Source organism: Arachis ipaensis, chromosome B01 (assembly GCF_000816755.2).
Source record: "Arachis ipaensis cultivar K30076 chromosome B01, Araip1.1, whole genome shotgun sequence".
Classification (NCBI taxonomy): Eukaryota; Viridiplantae; Streptophyta; class Magnoliopsida; order Fabales; family Fabaceae; genus Arachis; species Arachis ipaensis.
Window position 1 is genome coordinate 3,205,387 of NC_029785.2, and position 6,283 is coordinate 3,211,669.

The window sequence follows — 6,283 nt, forward strand, 5'->3', positions numbered from 1 at the left end:
CACTCCTAACAGGACTAATAATTGAATTTCAATAGAGCCATGCATGTATATACACAGATCAATATCGAATCTTATATTGTGTACAAAAAAAGAACCATCCAGCTAATTAATCAAGGAGCCTCGCTCATCAATCCAACAAATTCTGATTTTGATCCCTTAATTATATTTCCAACAAATTAAAGCAAATGCAACATACAGTAATTGTTATTATTGCTACATCCTATACAAACATGTAACCCTGGCTTNNNCATAGCTATATAATATAAATTTTTAAGCACTTAAGATTTAAGAGCATGTGATGGCAAAAGCTTAACAAAGGTTTATGCCATACTTGAAATTAAAAAAAGTTATGGGTCTAAACTTCAGTCCACGTTCATTTAATGTAAAGCTCAAACCCCTGGTGTTTCTATAGGCCTCTATCCCTCTAGGGCACATATCATGTTAAGTAATTAGAGAAAGAAAATTTGCACATTGAAAAGAAATATTATATATTTTTAATAAATTGAACTATGCAAAGGTTTTTAAATTTTCCCTTTTTATTATTGATTTCTTTAACAAAACTCATATTACACTTATGCATGATTTTTATTTTCATGTTTTAGAGAAATATGGGGCTAAAAGTCCAAACAAAGCAAAAACTACATATAGTAATATAGTATAAGGGGATAAGCTTTTGGCACAAATGTCTAAAATAAATCATTTTAGCATATATAAGATAAAAATTAAATAAAAAAATATTTGAAAATTTACACAAATCTTAAAAGAGGCTCAAGAATTTCAATATGGGAAGGAAAGTGGTGATTTGGTCAGAAATGGAGAACATTGTATTTTATCCAATAGTGGACGTCTAGGGTGCATGGTCAACACGCAGGGGGCGTGTTGACTGCTACACGTGGAGGCGTGATGATGACGTGGCGTAGCTTGAGTGGTACATGGGGACATCACGTAGGGGCGTGCTGACGTAGCACGTGGGGCATGATGATAACGTGGCGGAGATTGAGTGGTACACGGGGGCATCACGTGGGGGCGTGCTGAGTCAGCACGCAGGGGCGTCCTGACACGTGGCAATACGTGATTGGCCTGAGGCAATCAAAACGTGGGGGGCGTGGTGAATGCTATACTCTCTATATAAGGCAGTGCTCGGGTCCATTTTCATTTTGAGGAAGTGTGTGAGTGTTCTTTGAGTGTGTTTCTGGTGTAATGGAGGGTACCGCAAACTTGGTAGTGTATCGCGATGGTGAGATAATACGTAATACTCATGAGGGAGTGAGGTTTGTGTGCCAGAATTCATTTTTCTTTGTGGTTCCATGCACCATGACGTTTATGGAACTTCAGAACGGTCTCTGTCAAAGCATGGAGAATGGTACGTTAATGAGAGTGAGCAGAATTCTATACCGGAATCCGGTTGTAGTTTTTGGTGGTCTAATACAGTTTGATACCATGCCAATCACTGACGAAGTGACTATGCATAATATGTTTCAAATTTACCGGCAGACTCAGATGCGACAGCCACAGATTGAGCTGTATGTTGAGTTTGAAACCGTAGAAGCGGAAGGGATTCAAAATAATTTAGAGGTGGAGGATGATAGAGCTGCAGTGTACGAGGGAATGAATAGTGACAACGAAGAGGACTTCGAAGCCACTTATGAAGCCGGCTACGAAGACGAAGATGGTGATGTGGGAGTTGAGACAGCAGCGGATAATGTAGTGGTTCACCCCTCGATCAGTCAACCGATGAACGTGCCACCTTTTATGCGTGAGTTAGATCTCGACGCCATGCATGCACCGGAGTTTCTGGAATATTCAAACATAGGTACGTGATGACCGAATAATATGTTTTCTTTAATCTATACTTTGGATTGATTAATAAACCATGATAGGCACTTTCTGTAGGCGTTGCTGATCCCGAGGACGGAGAGTTCCGGATTGGAATGGAATACAGTGTCCAACGGCTCTGCATCTCTGATACGTCGAACCCAACCAAGCTTTATATAGGATTTCGAATTACGACTGAGTACTGGTTCACGTCCGAATATTGCCATGCTCTGACTCTGAACGAAATCACTACTACTGTCAGTCCATCCACTCACGGGCTCTCCATCAATTGGTAAGCCAATATAAACCAAGTTTTCATCCAAAACATAATTATAAATATTGTTCCTAAAGCAAAATAAACATAATCCAAAACATAATTATAAATAGTCTTTAAAACAAAATAAACATAATCCAAAACACTCAATTTTCATCTTCATCCTCTTGTAAGTTGGGTTGTGGGAAGTTGAGTTTTGACAAAAAAAATTGTAAAAATACCCCTTAATAAAAAAAATACTAAGCCCAGCGAGAAAGCCCGCCCCGTCCCACCAAAGCCCACAGTTTAAGCGGTGCGGGTTAGGCGGGCTTTTGTTATTTGGCGGTCCTAATTTCCCAGCCCAGCCGCCTTTTTTGGCGGGTTATGCGGGCCGGCCCAGCGGGTTTAGGCCCGTTTGCCACCCCTACTCACAGGCTCTCCATCAATGGGTAAGCCAAATATATATGCGATATCTTCCAATGTCACTGTAACCTCACTCACCGGCAACACAAAAGTGTGAGTCTCCAGCCTCCACCTTTCAACCAGAGCAGCTAACAATGGGTGAAATCCTCTTATCATCCCAATCCTAGATACGTGGTAAAATCCCGTGGCGCGTAAGTAGTTTTCGACCCTCGGGTTCCAACTTTGTGGCGGATCCAATTTACACACCAACAAATTTCTGTTAGGCTGCATCAACAAAAATATATTTATTATATTAGTTATAAATATTCATTTATTAATAAACAAATATTAGCATATCTATTTGTATGTGATCACTTTATTTAATAATATTATTTACATATTTATTTATTTTACAGAGTATATATTTTATTTTACTATAGTATTATTTTTATATTTTTATCGTAGAAAAATATATATTTTTTAAAAAATTTTAGTATATTATATCATATAATGTATATTTTATTTTAGTATTTTTATAATATAAAATTAATTTAAAATTAACAAAAAAATTATATTTAACATATTAAATAACAAAAAATAACAAAAATTTAAATACACAATAAAAATATAATTTAACAACTTACATAAATTAGATGATTCAAATAATTTATAATATGTTCCTCCGGAACATTATAATTACAAACCATTTTTTAAAATAAATACAAAATAATATATTTTTTCTGCCTATTTTTCCACCCTTTCTCCTTGTGGAGCAGCAGCACCCTTCCCCTCTTAGTTGAATCGCAACCCCTTCCCCTCTGCTTCACACACTAATGCTTTTCTTTCCTCTCACTAACACACTTTCTATACATTGCAGTTGGGGGAGGTTCTTTATATAGAGCAATTTAGGCCACGCTTGCTGTTTATCGGGGTGAGACCTGTCCCCTGCATGCCAGCAGCTGCAACACGTCCCCCGTGGCGCAGGCACATCGGGACTCCGCGACGCCAGTTCCACCACGCCCCTGCATGGTGCCAGATCTTTGCATGCGTGCCGCATCACCACGCTCTCGGTGTGCTGCTGGGGTGCTGACACGCTGCTGAGGAGCAGGGACACCATGCCCCCTACGTGTTGATCGGAAGTTTCACCGCTCGGTAGATCACCCCACCTTCCAATATTCTCCCAAAACACTAACTTTTTTCTCATAACAAAAATAATTTCTGCTTAAAAGAAGCTCTCAGGGGGTGAGAGTGATACGCACGTTAGAAATATTATTATTTATATATTTTTCTCATCAACTTAAATTTTTACCACAAATAGTAGATATCAATAAAGAAAAAAACTAATTATTAAATGAGTAAATCACAAAAAAAATATTTTATATTATCAACTTATTGACAAAAAAAATATTCCAAAATTATTAATAAGAAAAATATCATTAAAATATTTTAAAGTCTCCTATTGTTTAGGGATGGCAAAATTTTCCGAGACGCGGAGATCCCTACGGGGACTGCCCTAAATGGGGATCCGATTGTGGGAAATTTTTCTCGCGGGAATGGGAATGGAGGACAAAATTTCTCCGAAGCAGGCGCGGGGATCCCCGCCCCGTCCCCGCTATTCTCCGAAATTTATAAATTTCCTGAATTATTCTTAATAGTTTATTTCTCATATATGTTTTTTAGTCATTTCTCACACACACATATATAGAAACCCAAAACTCCTAATCTTTATTTGCATAACCTTTCTTCAATTCAAAGATTCCTAACGCTGTCCATACTCCATCCAACCTCTCTGCAGCCACCCCCTCGCCACCCTTCTCACCGCATCGTCACACCTCACCGTGCCATCTCCCTTACCACATGGTAATTTCTATTTGCGGCGTTCCTTTTCGTAACTCTGCCATCGTGTCCATTCTCCTCTCTGTCGCCGCGTCTCCCACCTCGTCCACTGCTTTGTTCTTTGGCCCGTCGTTGCGTCCCCCCATTGCGTTATTTCGAAAGAAGTCACCATCGTGTCATTTAGATTTTTTGTATAAAATCTTGCAGTTTTTGTTTAAGATAGATACTTGCAGCTCTATTCATATGAAAATTAATAATTAGTTAGAACTATTATGTAGATGGGAATGGGGTCCCCGCGGGGAATGGGGCCCTGTGAGAAATGGGGATGGGGAGCAATATTCCCCCACGACGGGAAATGGAGACGGAAATGGAAAGCAAATCTGAGGACGGGAATGGGGAGCAGGGAGGCATCCCCCACCCTGCCCCGTTGACATCCCTACTATTGTTAAATATTTATTCCCAACAAGAATTTTTGAGATCGGATTTTGATATTTTTTTATAAGATAATAAAAAATTAAAAATAAAATATTTTTATCGTTAAAATTTAGTAATTTTATGATAAGTAGATTATTTTTGTGATTTTTTATATGCAATGTTAGAGATATAACCATTAATATTGTTTTTCCCATCAGCTTAAGCTTTTGGGATGAGTAGTTTCATAACATGATATCAATAGCATAAGGCAAATAAAAGAGAAGAGAAGGCCTATGCAAAATCAAACAAACCCAAAAGAGGCTCTTGTTTGAAGGAGAGTGTTAGAGATATAACCATTAATGTTGCCTTCTCCCATCAGCTTAAACTTTTGAAATGAGTGATTTCATGACATGCGGTCAATTTTTTAAAAAATAATAAAAATATCAAGAGATCGAATTTTGATTTTCATTTTATCAGAAATTTAATAATTGGAGGATATTTTTTTGTGGTTTACCTTATTAAATCGTTTACTTGAAACGAATAGCTAACCTTGTAGAAGTAACAAGTAAGCACATATGAAGGTACACATGCTATGCTTCAAGTATAGTGAAAGGGGATAGATCCTGTTCAATGTATAGTGCATCCCTTGTTTGAATGAAATACTACAAATAATATATCTTTCTTCCGTTTGTAGAAATTAATTTTATTTATCCAAAAAATTATTCAATATTATTTTTTAGATTTAATTACTCTTAGTCCCTATACTTTTGCGAAATTTTTAATTAGGTTCTTGTACTTTTTTTCTTTAATTAAATTTTTGTATTTTTTTTTTTAATTAGGTCTCTACACTTTTTTTTTCCTTTTTAGTTGGACCCCTATAAAATTAAGCCAATTACTGTCAAGAGAGACCTAATTAAAAAAAATTAGTGCAGACATTCAATTAATTAAAAAAAAAAATATAGAGATCTAATTAAAAATTTTGCAAAACTGTAGAAATAACAGAGTAATTAAACCTATTTTTTACTTTGATTAGATTAAAGATGTTTTAATTAGTCTTTCTCAATTATTTCTTTTCTCAAGACAACTCATTAATTGGCAATATTCTCTAATCATTTCATAATATCAAAAATTTTAATTTAGCCATTTTTGGTATTCATATATCTTTATTGAAAGTAATTTATTTAGTGAAGGAAAGAAATAATAAAAAAAATTTATATACACCATAAAAATTTTATACTTGAATGAATTTGCATGTATGGGCCCTATATATATGCTTTATATTAGTGTCAAAATTTGTATTGTATACGTAGAATACTAAAGTACTTTAATGTTAAAAAACTTGAATGGAAAATAATATGAATGTATCCCAATGAGAAAGTGCACACATTAGCACATATGGTACAAAGGATGAAAATTACGCCATTTTATTTAAAACTATGACATTGCTTATATATTATATATGATTTTTCAATATTGCTTCCTAATATGGCATAGTTAATAATTATAATTAAGTGATCTTAAAACAATTCCAAAAGTGAATTTAAGAAGTGAGTGTTGTAGCGT